The sequence below is a fragment of the Phalacrocorax aristotelis genome, chromosome Z (genome assembly GCF_949628215.1).
Source record: "Phalacrocorax aristotelis chromosome Z, bGulAri2.1, whole genome shotgun sequence".
Taxonomy (NCBI): Eukaryota; Metazoa; Chordata; class Aves; order Suliformes; family Phalacrocoracidae; genus Phalacrocorax; species Phalacrocorax aristotelis.
This window is the reverse complement of record NC_134311.1, coordinates 45,257,753-45,272,586: the sequence shown is the minus strand read 5'-3', so window position 1 is coordinate 45,272,586 and position 14,834 is coordinate 45,257,753. Positions and strand designations below refer to the sequence as shown.

Here is a 14,834-nt window from a genome sequence, read left to right as displayed (position 1 = left end):
TCTGGGTGCTAGAATTTATTAAGGTCTTTTGCTCGTCTTGTTTTCCTAAAGACTTTGAGAGAAACCTAAGATACTTCTGGATTACACAACTTCTAATGAGGGTGAATTTGCACAGAGTGAATGTCAGATACTTATCAACAGCCATATGTAACAATCTGAATACTAGAGCCCTTTTGGCAGCAAAAAATGAGGCCTTCAGAGTCTGTAAACTAGGTATTTGTAAGAATAAAAAATAGAATTCAACTCTCATAAGCTTTAGATGGGTTTTCAAATACCAGTTTTTACTACGAACAGGTTAACTAAATCAGCAAGCACTGTTAGGTTTTAGAGGGGAAAAATATATTAATTAAAACTACCATAATATTTCTGGGATTTCTTTTCCAAAACCTGCAACTCGTGTACTTCTTACAAGGCATTAACCTGTGAAGCTTTTTCTTTAGGAAACAATGTATGCATAAGCACAATATAGCTAGAACAGAAGCTAAGGCATTCAAGGCAGGGCATCTGGCACCAAGTGGCTAAATCAGAGCAGCCAGAACATAACCTAGCACTGCATTCAAATTTTGGCCAGAATAGTTAACAAATGCCCCACAGCAGATAAAGTTAAAAACGCAGGTGTAGCAGCACCACCTATGAGAAAGACACAGCTGCTGGTGACTTATGATTATCCATGGCCACTGGCAGCATGACAGACAATCCAATAGAGAAGGTAACACGTGGTGAAGATGATAACCCCTTGAGAATTAGTAAAACATCCATCCATGAACATCCCATGTTGTACACAGGGCTCAAATTCATCAGGAGATCAGAGTAAGCATCCTGGGCCCTGAGGTCTGTACTGTCACTCTGCACCAGCTTGGAGGGACAGGGTCCTTGGGTGCAGTACAAAGCACACTTGTGTCAAGTAAGAGAAACCTCAGAAATCAGTATCCACCTGCTACACCTATCCTGCACGGTAAAGTAGTTCTAGATTATAAGTCGTTGAGCAGTGTGATTCTGTCCTGGCAGCCAACCCACCCAATTCTCCTATTACAGCTGCCTTTACTAACAGTTACCAATGTTTTTTACTTAAAACTGGTGGATCAGCTGGATTGTACCTATCACCCTTTTGTTTACTCTTGACAGCCAGATTGACTGGCTTTCTGAATTGCATGAAATCATGTTAAAATTGTCATACAGGTTTGTGTTCTTTCTTATTCCTACATGCATCTGTCAAACTTTCCAAATTACTGACATACCCTACTGATGGGAATTTTAATAGCTCCATTTTCTTTTCCCTCATCTATACAGTTGCTTTCCATATGGTTATTACTATAGAGAAAGATGCAAATTATTCTGGAAATTTAAATTCAGGAAGTCTTATACAATCACTGATGTCTTAGTGCAGTTCACATGTGTTCCTGATCAAATACCCAGGCTGACCCCAGAGTGTAGAATAGTACCTTTTCATTGAAACAGTGCTTTATACACAGTGCTGCTAAACACTGTAATTGACAAAGCACACCAATATTTTCCAAGCAGTTTCTGGAAATGCTAGGAAACGTGATGGGGCTTATCTCCAGGATTCTTCCATTTTGAAGAAGCAGGCTGTGAGAAAGTAAATAATTTGTGAGCACAGTAAGGACCTCCTCTATCCCTTTTGACAGCCAGCTAGGATCTGAGAGGCTACACCTTGTTCATTCACATCAAAAACAGAATTCCTGCAGGTTTCCCATCAGAAAAGTCTCTACAGAAGTCAGTTATGTGGAGGGAAGAAAGCTCTCAGATGTATAAAGAGATGTGAGAAAGATGCTGGGGGCTGGAAGCAGCAAAGAGGAACACCTGAAACTAGGAGCTAATGTGCTTGGAGGGAGGATGGGGAGAAACCATGCATGAAGACGATAAATGCACTGTCTGGTCTTACACAAAAGGACAGACAGAGTAGAGAGGTATCAATGGGTTAGAGGGAATTATGGAAAGCCCTTAGATGTAAATGGGTACCCAGGGCTTAACTGGGAAGGAAGAAGTGTGAGAGAAGGGAGAAGTGGTGTCATGGTGCTAAGAAGAACAGCCACTTTGGAAATCTAGGTTTTGCTTATAGTGATCAATACAATTATATAACTAGTCAACCTGCACTGGTTGTAGAATAACCTGGCAAAATACATGCCTTGTCTTTGGCTTGTTAAAGCCCCCCCTCTACTACTGCATACTCCTGATAGCTCGCTAGCCAGAGGTACTCAGTCCCTTTAAAAACCAAATATAAAAGATTGAAAGTATGTCTGTGTGCAGACTTTTAGTGCTAAGTAGTATGCACAATAAGATTTATAATAAAAATATACATGAATGTTTGATATCTAACATCCTTCATTCCTGGCTTTTGGCTAGGCAAAGCTGATCATCAGGCAGACTTGAAAGCCCCACCAGTGTTGTTTACTGGGAATACAACTGCAAATCTTAAGCTAACCGAATGTCACAAATTCATGAACTTCTACCATCTTGCATATTGGAAGAACTATTTTGGTAATAACATTGTAATCACTTTTTCATAAATATGCCTGGAAAGGCTGCTCTTAAATTATGGAATTTGCAGCTTTCTGATGTAATAATCCTCTTAAGCACTACACATAATACTTAGATCTTACAACAGTTAATGGAAACAAAGGCACAAAATGAAGTATTCAAAAGTATGGAAACACTGAGATTATTTGTAGCAGATCAGTCTGGCCCTGTTGTTAATCTGGAGTATGGTATAGTTTAACTCACATGATCAAACATCAAATTTTCCATAGGTAAAGACTCACTTCAGAGCCACAGTTTCAAAGAATTTTGATCTTTTAGTTTTGCCTGTTTGTTTTGGAACTGTTAGCATGTTTTGCTGTAAACATGTCATTAAAAACAGATGCAGGCACATCAATGTTGCAGATGTGGATTAGGAATCAGCATGTGGGAACACGTGGCAACAGCTCGCAACATTTAGATTGTGGTATCTAGGACTCAGTGTAGACAACTGGGTCTGGGCAAGCCCAAGTGAATTTAGGCCAGGTAACCTCTTCTTATGTGTCTACCCATATGGAACACCTTAAAGAAATTCAGCCTCAGGCACAAGGGGTAATACACAAGTATGGCATTAAGTTTTATCAAGCCATGGTGCAATGGATCACCCTGGCTGGATGTGGTGTTTTACTTCTCATATAAGGAAAATGCCTGTGTTTTCTTCTCCTTATATTCTTCAGAAGGAGGTTTCTGCCAATGGTGAAGTTATTCTGCAATATTTGCAAATTGAAAATTCATTTGAAAATAGAAAATTCATAAATATATCTAACTCTGATATTTTGTGTTTGTTAACATGCTAAACTTCTACTATGGTGAAGATTAATTTACGGCTACAGGGTAAAAAACATCTTTGTTTCTCTGGCTAACGTATCTTATTTTCCATTAAAGATACCACAAAACATCTGCAAGAGCTGCTGAACTCCACATCTTTTATCAATATTTGCATATGCTTTTCACTGAGAACAAGAATTCTTTCTGCATTGTTCCAGTACTCTCTCCTCTTTTGCTGTCTCTGTCACAGAAAATGTGCGTTCACATTTAACTGAAGTTTATTGCCAGGAAAATTAATTCTAGGAACAGAATGAAACATTTTTCTGAACTGAAAAACAATATGCAACAAATGCAAACTTATTTAAGCAACAGTTCTCCCCACCTTGATTTTTCTTCCAAAGTAAATGCTTTTGAAAGACTGTCAAATGAAAGGACATCACTGAACAATGGCCAGGACTTGCAGACCAGCAGCCAGCCAGACCTAGAAACCCACAAAACTGCTTGATGTGCAATGCTTTGCAATGCCCAGTTTCTCACTGTAACCTGTGGTAAACTATTCAGTTCAAAGTATTTTGCAGTATCTCCACATTTATCCAACAGTAAGCAGTAGAAATACTGGCGACTAACATCTGCCTGCTGCCATCTGCTGGTGAAAAGTTCAAAATATTAAACAATCACAAAATCAATTCTTGCTTGCTCCCATTATCCGGGGCTTTTATGTCACAGTAAGGCAATGTGATATTACTTGTGCAGCAATATTACTTAGAGAGAAACAATCAGGTTAGTGATCTCACAGGGAGTAAAGATCCTTTACATAAATCCCCTTTCACTGACCCTTTACCATACCTGCAATAATCTGGATTGAGACTGTCAGAGGAGCAAAGCAGCTCCAGCATTAAATAGTAGGTATTATTTTACTTGGAAAAAATATGCTAATTCAGCAACAATAAAATAAACTTCAGAATCCATCTATTTGCATGCACTGTAAATAGGAGAGACAAAACACGAGTAAAATAAGACTATGATACTAAACAGGCAAAAGAAGGTTACATTAACCAAGCCAGAACTGCAAGAGTATAAATGTATGTGACTTCACTCACTTATACCAGTTAGTCTTGACTCTTGCCCATTTTCTGCACTAAGCATGTGCAGCTGGAAAATGTTCTGCACAGAGGACACATCCTGGGCGGTGAGATACCAACACATGATACCAAGGGGAGGTGCAGGATTCACATACCCAAATCACTTCTTCCCATATTTGCAATGAAGAGCGGCAAATTCTTCACCACGTTTCCAAACTAATTGCAAGGATAAGGAATACGGTTGAGAAAATTACCCTAAGTGCACTGTGGTATTAATTTTGATGATTAGAATATTCAGCAGAAAGACAACAGCAATTTGCAATCCTTTATCTCATTCAATCCAACCATAACTAGCTCTTGATGAACTGAGGTTCACTCACATGAAAAATTATTATTGAGAGGGACACTATTTCAGAAGTTTAGAGGAACATCCTCACAGTAAGATTACTCAGGAGGTAGTGCTGAGATAGTTCAACTGAGCATCAAACATTGTTAGGGGTACAACATGCAGGTCTGCAAATTACTCTGGCAGACCAAGCAACAAAAAGCCAGATGCTCAATTTGCAGAATGCTTTACAAGGCTGAAAAGAAGTAATATAGTACTCATATGCAGTACAGTCATTCCTTTCCTTAGGGAACAGGAAATGCAGACCTCCTGGTGCACTCAAACATAATCTTCACTGTAGCCTGAAAAGCAAAGACTCTAGGAAGGAAACTGAAAATGGAGTGAAGATCCCAAGTTCCCAGCTGTCGTCAGAAACCCGACATCTATACCAGTACCTATCTTCAAAACCCTGCCAAGAGCAACTAGCTATGCCATCGTAACACCAGCCCAAGTTTTAATAGGAAGAGACAGTCACTCTTGACAGCTGTTTTTCTTCACAAGGTATTGATGGAAAAATCCATGAAAATAGGTTTTTAGGCAACTTAATGAAACTACTTTTGTTTGATTTTAATAACAGGCATGTTTTCCCATTACTCTGTCTTCAAATTTTTCCCTTTTTAACAGTTTAAAGTTTTAATGTCTTATTTCACGTTCAAGCATTTTATGCTCCTACAGTGCCATGTTAATGCCTCTGGAATAAGTTACATCATAACATCTGACATCACAAAAACTCTCCTCTCAGTCCACCTGCATTACAACTCAGTAAATAGAAATTTTGAAATAACACATAAAAACCCTAAATTTTGCACTCCTGCCTATGCAATAAAGGAAGAAAACACTGCCAAACATTAAACTGTTAAGTCCTTGACAGTCAGGGTTTTCTAACCATTAGTACTCCCCACTATCTGAGAAACAAAGGTTGCAAGAAATGTTAACTGAGGATTAATACTGACTTCTAAATCTAAACCTGTTAAGCAACAGGGAGAGGCCTTAGAGAGAAATGTTGAGTAAAGCTTACTCTCCTGACCAACATTACCACAGAGATTTTTCCTTCTAGTGCATAAAATCTGCCTGAAAAGAAAGCTAGCACAGCTGGTCAAGCCCCAGGAAATTATTCTTTCCTTGCACCAATGGTTTGCATCTTTCTTCAAGATCAACAGATTTGATTTGCAAGATCCAGCTGTTCACACTCCCATAGCACCTAATTATATCGAAGAGTGAGGGCATGACCTCTGAATCTCAGTCTCAGCCCTGGTCTTTATTGGTATGACCAGCCTTCAGCAATCCCACATCCCTGAGATCAGTGGGAAAGTCTGAGACAAGGGAGACTTACCCTTGGTGGAGGAGCAGGAGGTTAGGAAACACTTAAATGGCATAGCCAGGTGCAGGGAGCACCCACAAGCACTGAGGGATTTGGCCCATGTCATTTTGAGGCCATTCTCTTTATCATTGAAATGTTGTGACAATCAGGGAGAGGTTCCTTAGGGCTGGGAGAAAGTAAACGTCACTTCTGTCTTCAAGAAAAGCCAGGAGGATCTGGAGAATTACAGATCAGTCAGCCTCAATCCCTCTGTAGATGACAGAGTAAATAATCCTGGAAAACCAATTCCAGGCTCTGGCTGTCAAAAGGGCAGGAGAAGGTCAGTCGGAGCAGTCAGCATGGATTTATGAAGGGGAAATCATGATTAAACCAAATTGAAAGCTGCCTACAATGAGAAGACTGGCATGGTAGATGAGGGGAGAGCAGGTGTTTCTTGACTTTGGTAAGGCTTTTGACACTGCCTCCCGTAACATCCTTGTTGACAAACTGATGGAAGTATTGATATCCCAAATAAAATAAAATTTTATTCTAAGTAATAACACCAAACCATGTGAGACTTGCAAAATGGAATTTAGGGACCAGTGAAGAGAGCTGAGAGATAGGGAAGCATTTGTTTTATGACTATATCCTTGAAAAGACCTGAGAGACTGATAGAAGGGAACATCCCATCTCAGAAGACACTGAGAACTGGGTGATAAGGTGTATATTCAAAGAAAACAACTAATTGGGATGTTGATAAGAACTAAAACTAAGTGTCCTTTAGGTGAACTATCCTCATTATGATGCTAAAAATCACACCCACAGGCCAGAAAAATGTCTACTCAGATAAGCCACATACTCTCTGAGCACATGTGGTAAATTTAAAGGGGGCTGTACCTTTAAGATGAAATGAGAAAGAAACTAACCAATGATCAGCTGGGAGGTGTGAATATTGGCTGCTGTTGACACTTTTAACTGTATAAATACCTTGTGTTTTCTTGGTGCTGTGTGCTGGCTTTGTGGAGTTACCAGCTAGCACTCATCTTTGCACAAAAATGAATTAAATAAAATACATCCGCTCTGTGTGGTTTGGCATTTTGCACACCAGGCGAACCAACATGCTTTTTGGGGTGACAGTATGGGCTACGTAGGTGGACAGTGAGGTGGACTAAATAATGCCTGAGATGCTGGACTCAAAGGGTTGTGATAAGTGGCATAAAGTCCAGCCAGAAGCCAGTCACCAGCTGTGTGCCCCAGGGCTGGATAATGGGGTAAATACTATTAAATATCTTTATGAATGACCTGGATAATGGGACAGATGGCACCATCAGCAGGTTTGCAAATGACAGAAAACTGGGAGAAGTGGTTGACAGACCCACTGTGTGTATTGCTATTCAGAGGTACCTCAACAGGATTAAGAAATGGGTCAACAGGAAAGTAATGAAATTCAACAAAGGGAAATAAAAAAAGTCCTGCATCTGGAGATTAATAAACCCAGGCGGCAGGACACTGATGTCCAACCAGAGAGCAGTTTGTCAGAAAAGGCCATGATGGCCCTGGTAGACAAGTTGGCCAAGAGCCAGCAATGCATCCTTGTGGCAAAAGCCAGCAGCACTCTACACTGCACTGAACAGTACATTGTCAGCCCATCAAGGGAAGTGGTCCCTCCTCTACTCAACACTGAGGAAGAGGTATCTGAATGCTGTGTCCAGGTCTGGACACCCTAAGTCCTCCCCAAGCCCCAAGGGCTCTCCCCAGTATGAGATATGGACATACTGGAGGAAAGGGCCACAAGGATGTTAAAGGACTGGAACACCTCTCATACTAGGAGCAACTGAGAAAGCTTAGAGGATAGAAGGCTCAGAGGGATTTTATCAGTATGTATAAATAGCTGGTGGGGATGGGCATAAAGAGGAGGGAGTTAGGCCCTTCTCAGTGGTGTCATGACAGGAATGCCATCCACAGAAGCAGGCAAGAAGTAATCTTAACAACCCTTGCCACACCACCACCTGACAAAAATACAGACAGTATTCATGCCCCATCCTCCACAGTGACTTCTTTGCTCTGCATATTGATTCCCTTTACACTACTTATTTATTGTACTGGTACAAAAATATGAGTTAAGCAGGACTGGGAAGTTATATGCACTTTTGCTGGTTTTATGCCTTTTCCAGATAAATTTTGTGCTGTACTGAAGAGAAGGACTTTGAGTACTCCAGGTCTGAGTTTTTAAGTAGTGCTTAGCGTCTGCATCTCCCATTGGTTTAAATGGGATTTGTAGCTACCCTTAACTGACCCACCTCTGCCTAATTTTTTCCTTTTGTCAAGCCAAGGCCAGAAGGATAATACCACACCTTTCCCAGAACCACAAAGAATCAACTACTCTACAGTCTTTAAGCTTTGGGAAGATGTTTCATAAAAGGATGAGACCCATTCTGCATGGGCCCAGTGAGAGTTAAGTACATGAAGAGATTTCTGGTTTTTCTCACACACCCACACCCCCCCCACCACCCCCACCACCCCTGCCTCTGAAGTCTCTCCTTTGACTACTTAATGTGACATATACTTCAAACATTTGCCAGGTTCAAGAATATCACAGGAATCTCGAGAATACTTCTAAACCTTGCTTTTGATTCCCCACTAATCCCTACAATCATTTAAACGTTATATAGACTGAATATTGGAGTCAATGGCATATAGCCACTGAAGATGCATCAACTTGTACCAGTACTGTAAAGGCCTAATGCAGTAATACCATCTAATGACCTCATGCCATGACCACCTTCTGCATTTTGGAGATGAGATCAGTCCAAACACTACCTTTTGCCAACTGAAAGTATTATTTAAAAAACAGTCTTCTACGAATACTGCATGGAAAGAGAATGCAACAGAAAGAGGGCTAAAAAAATTGTCTTGAAAAAACAAAGCACCTCTGTTCTTGCAATGCTAAGACTGTTATGTCTATAATAGGGGTTTAATTCTACTGCACTCTACTCATGCACAGTAACAATGACTGAACTGGTAATAGGTAGTGATGTGTGAAAGCAGTAGGTAGGAAATTGCCAGTCACTATCTGGTTTTATTCTGTCAGTCCTCCTAAGAATTTAGAGTCTCCAGCATGGGCCTTGCATTTATGTATTTCTCTTTGGAATCAGTTTGATTCTTCTATAGGAATAATAGAAAATTTTCTCTTACGGTAATAAGAACTGTTTTACTAAAATTGAATCCAGCTCTGGCCTGTACTAAAGCTCTTTCTAGACATGCATTTGCCAGTTTGTTAACAAACTATTTCCAATACAGCAAAAACAATGAAGCCTTTAAGCATCTTTAGCATTGCAAAAAGAAATCCTACTTAAGCTTTTTAAAAGTTGGTTTAAACTTAAAGCCAGAATTTCATTAAAACTAATAAAAGAAACAGACTTAATTGAAAGAATTTCACTCAGTACTTGCTTGTTTATTCCTGAGTTTTGCAATGTTTGGCCTGAGTGAAAACTAGCACTCTACACTATGAAAATGACATCAAACTGCTGCAAAGAAAACTGACCCCAGAAGTGCTGTGTAGGACTTCCCATCTCAGGAGACTTCCACAATTTGACATTTCCACCCTACTACATTTTCACTCTCCAAGTTACTGAAGTTTCAGCACCTTCCATAGTGATGCACTTCATTTACAGAAGCTGTGTTTTGAAGATGGGTCCATTCTGACAGACACTCTCTCAAGTTCTTAAACCAGTTCGGAGGCAAAATAATCCTAATAACTCCCACTGAAACTAGTTGTCACTCCAGCCGCTCAGCACCTAAGAGTTTTATTTCACTCTACCCCCGAGAAATCTTCACAAGAACTACAACAGGCAATAAAAAAAAAAAAACCAAAAACCACTGTTCAAACTTCTTCAGAATGGGACTTCAGGATATCAAGATGTAGATGAGCAGAACATGCTACAATGTAAACAGACCCACTTCAGTTAAAAAAAAATATGGAAAGTCACACTCCAGTGGCCAACTCACTTTCCAAACAAAACTTGCCAAGAGTAAAATGCAAAGCTCCCCTTGCAGTGGGAGATGACATCACTCAGTAACATGACATCACCATCTCCATCAGTGAAGAGATGCATTCAATTGTCCAGAGTTGGCATAACAAAGCGTCAGATGAAAAAGTACTCCTGGTATAGCTGCACCTGGCATGAAAAAAGCTTGCTACAAATGGCTTGTTAAAAGGACCAGTATTTTCATAATAGATGTCTAACTATAGAAATTATGTAATCAAATACATATTCAGTCTGTTCAGACTTTTTAACACTACTCTAACAAAATTCCCTTCTTACATGATGGATGAAACTTTTAAGCAGTGTCCAAGCCTATGCTCCCAACTATTTCCTGTAAATACTAATAAAATACCTGATCCTTTAAAATGGTAAATAGCCACTGACAAAAATTTCAGCCCCAATGTCATGAAATAAAAGAACTGCCCAAAAATTCAGAGATAGGAGTACTGGGCATCAGAATCCTGCGTGTTACGAATACAGACAACCTATATTGAGTGAACCTTTCTCTAAGATGATATGGACTGCAAAATTCAGACCAAGCACCTTCGATTAAAATTACTGTCAAGAATCTTGATTTAGCCACTTGGTCTTTCCATTGACATGAACTGCCCAAGAACCAAACAGAGCTTCCACCCTGCACAACAGCATGGAATGCAAGATGAGCACTGCATAAGAGAAGCAGAATAGCTACAGTAAACCTGTTCCAAGGACAACAGAATCAGGCATTTATTGTACAATTTATTTCATGACAATTTATTTATTTGACAATCTGTGCAGCATAGTTCCTGCACACACATACTGTTTGCTGTTATATTTTGATGAACCTCAGCAGCAGCACACATCTTACCAGTCCCTTTCCTTCCCACAAACTACCTTATTTGCCATCTCCTTGACTTGCAACAGGTGCAGTTGTGTCCTATTCTCCACTTCACTTCATACAGATTTTATACAGCAGCTACAGCATACACACCAAATACATTGTATTTGTCATTGCTCAATTACTTAAAAAAACTACTTGTGTAAACAGACTCTTTAAGCAACTGAAGATGTCCAGACACAAACACAAGTTAAATGATTGTGCCCCTGGCTCCTGAGGTACTTTATGTTTACCATTAAACAGCAGCTTGCAGCTTTCCCTAACTGGTATTCCTAAGTGCAAACTATTAAAATGCATGCAGCTGGAAGAGATAGTCAAGCTGCCAGAATGTACATAAATGAGTGACTACAGATTAGATCCACCTCTTGGGAGGACTCTTCCTACATGTGAGCATATCAGAAACCACTGCTGGTGCCACAAAAACACCATCAGATGTGATATATAATTTAGAAGTGTTAAAATGCCCAGAATAGGGACAGAAAGATACTCATACTTTCTGCAGTTGTGCTTTATGCCAATTAAACACAGAGTTCCCCAGCTGTAAGCCCACACGAGACAGCTGAACAGCTTCACATAAACTGGAGGGCAGGTAGGTATCACCAGGTAGAATGGTCCGAAAAATACTCTTCTATAGAAAAGGTACCTCCAAATGATGCCACACTGAAGTTAGCCCAGCTTGGTAAGGTTTTACCATCAGCAGTAGAAGGAAGACTGGGGGAACTGTGGGCCTGCTGCTGAACAAGGTGGGTGCCCAGTGACACAGGATGCAGAGAAGGCAGAGTTACAGAATGCTGCCTTTGCTTCAGTCTTTACTGCTAAGGCTAGCCCTCAGGCATCTCACCCCCCAGAGGTGAGGGAAAATCTGGAGAAGACCTCCTCTTGGTTAAGAAGGATTGGGCTAGAGATCACCTATGCAAACTGGATCCTCACAAATACATGGGCCCCGATGGGAGGCACCCGTGAGTGCTGAGGGAGCTGGCAGATGTTCTTGCCAAGCCACTCCATCATCTTGGAAAGGTCATGGAGGAGAGATGCTCAAGGTCTGGAGAAAAGAAAATGTCATTCCAATCACCAATAACTGCAAGGAGGACCCAGGAAAATATAGGCCAGTCAGCTTCACCCCTAGCCCCAGAGAGGTGATGGAGTAGTTCATCCTGGAGATCATCTCCAGGCATGTAGAGGAAAAGGTTATCAGAAGTATTCAACATGGATTCACCAAGGGAAGATCATGCTTGACCAACCTGATAGCCTTCTATGATGGTGTAACTGACTGGGTTGATGAAGGGAGAGCAGCGGATGTTCTTTACCTTGACTTCAGCGAGGTGTTTGTCACTGTTTCCCATAACATCCCTCATAGACAAGCTTAGGAAGTGTGGGTTAGATGGGAGGACAGTGAGGTGGATTGAGAACTAACTGAACAACAGAAATCAGAGGGTCATGATCAACGGGGCAGTCTGGTTGGAGGCCTGTCACTAGTGGTGTTCCCCAGGGGTCTGTGCTTGGTCCAGTCCTGTTCAACATATTAATCATCGACCTGGACAAAGGGACAGAGTGCACCCTCAGCAAGCTCGCTGATGATACCAAGCTCAGAGAAGTGGCCGATACACCAGAAGGCTGTGCTGCCAATCCAGCGAGACCTGGACAGGCTGGAGAGCTGGGCCAAGGGGAACCAAATGAAATTCAACAAGACCCAAGTGTCAAGTCCTGCACCTGGGGAACAACCCCATACACCAGTACAGGCTGGGCATTGACCTGCTGGAAAGCAACTCCATTGAGGACCTTGGAGTGCTGTTGACAGCAAGTTGACTCTGAGCCAGCAGTGTGCCCTTGTGGCCAAGGCAGCCAACGGTCTTATGGGGTGCATTAAAAAGAGTGTGGCCAGCAGGGTGAGCGAGGTTATCCTCCCCCTCTACTCTGCCCTAGTGGGACAACATTTCAAGTACTGTGTCCAGTTCTGGGCTCCCCAGTTTAAGAAGGACAGGGAACTGCTCGAGCAAGTCCAGCAGAGCACTACCAAGATGATCAGGGGACTGGAGCATCTCCCTTGTGATGAAAGGCTGAGAGACTTGGGTCTGCTCACCCTGGAGAAGACTGAGGGGGGATCTTATCAATAATTACAAATATCTGAAGGGCAGATGTCAAAAGAATGGGATCGGACTCTTCTCAGTGGTGCCCAAAGACAGGACAAGGGTCAATGGGCACAAGCTGGAGCACAGGAAGTTTCCCCTAAACATGAGGAAAAAAAACTTTACTGTGAGGGTGGCAGAGCAGTGGAACAGGCTGCCCAGAGAGGTGTGGAGTCTCCTTCCCTGGAGACATTCAAAACCCGCCTGGATGCAGTCCTGTGACCCCTGCTCTAGGTGTCCCTACTCAAGCAGGGGGGTTGGATGAGATGATCTCCAGAGGTTCCTTTCAACCCTTACCATTCTGTGATTCTGTGAAAACATGGCTACCAACTCACCAGTTATCTCAAACACCTTCTCACTACACAGCTACTGCTACAAAACACCAGTTTGCACTGCTGCCCTAATACACTGGAATTCTTACCCTCATGCCTCTGTCCATCATCTCACACACACACACCATCCACAAATGAAAGAAACTTGATGTGAATTTGCCCCATAAGGAATGATACATGTGTTTTTGTATCTCTCCATACATGCATATATATGGACACATCCATAAATGTCACTTATGATTTAGCAGTTGTGTGGTAAATATCCATACTGAGAAGTACCGAGTACTGAACGTTCTGGAACCATTCGGAAGTTTGTAGCTCTCACACGGGATCCATACAGCAGCAGCCTGGTCCCTGCTGTATGTAGTATATTAGCTAGAACAACTAGATCAAGAGTCTTTCCCTAATACCTCAAAGCTGTGACAGAACAGGTCATCTTAATTTTAAAAAACATATTTTTCATAGCCTGTACTACTACTGCCTATCCCAGCTGATTAAGAAAAAAAAGTATTTTCTCAATCCACACCATTGTACAGTACAGAATGCATAAATGACTCACTGAAACTGTATCTTTCTGCCTTTATGCAGAATTAACTTATGCATTCTAATTCATGGCCATTCCTAGCACAAAGAAGATGTTTTATCTCTCAGCTAGTGCTACCACTGGCCACAGTGAACCATTCTAAAAGCAGCAGTTACACAACAGACAGGGCTTGCTGTTCACTAAGTCTTGTAATTGAGACTGTTTCTCCCATTACTTGCACATATCCACTGACAGAACTGTATTTGCATTTTTCAATGCTCAGTGAACTAGTGAGTCAATTATATGTTCTTTTAGCTTTACTTTTCAATAAAAATGGGCTGATATGTGTTCAGAACAGCCAAACATACAGACAGACTGCAGTTACCTGTAACCCTGCAAAAGTTATAGCAATCTATGTTTTGTTATAGCTACATATTTTCTGATATGCTACTACCAAACACTGTACCACTTGATACTATAATTGGAGGAAAGATATTTCCAGACACTTCATCATACCTTTATCAGCTATGTGTATTTGGTTGGTAAGAAGAGAACATTACCATAATCTTCCAAAGTATAAAAGAGTCCAAGGAGTATACAAGTTCATAAACGTGTCCTTTTGGAACTCACCTGGTAACGATGGGCAAGTCTAAACTGTGAAACACTGACTGCTCTACAGTGCTGCGCTAAATTATGGTATGTTCTCCTCTGGAGGAAAAAGTGAGGCATTTTCACTGTGTACTTCAGCTAATGCTAACCCAGCACACCTAACTTCAGGAGCTCAAATTCATTATTCTTGGGAAGGTAAATAGAGGAATATCCTGATTAGGAAGTTAATGAGAAAATTTCCCAAGCTTAAA

General features: G+C 41.2%; 1 protein-coding gene across 2 annotated transcripts in view; it reads left to right on the top strand.

Annotated features, from left to right (window-relative positions):
* The window catches only part of DENND4C (DENN domain containing 4C), a 179,582-nt gene that overhangs the window by 15,309 nt on the left and 149,439 nt on the right, over positions 1 to 14,834 (top strand). The gene's annotated exons all lie outside the window — the stretch shown is intronic.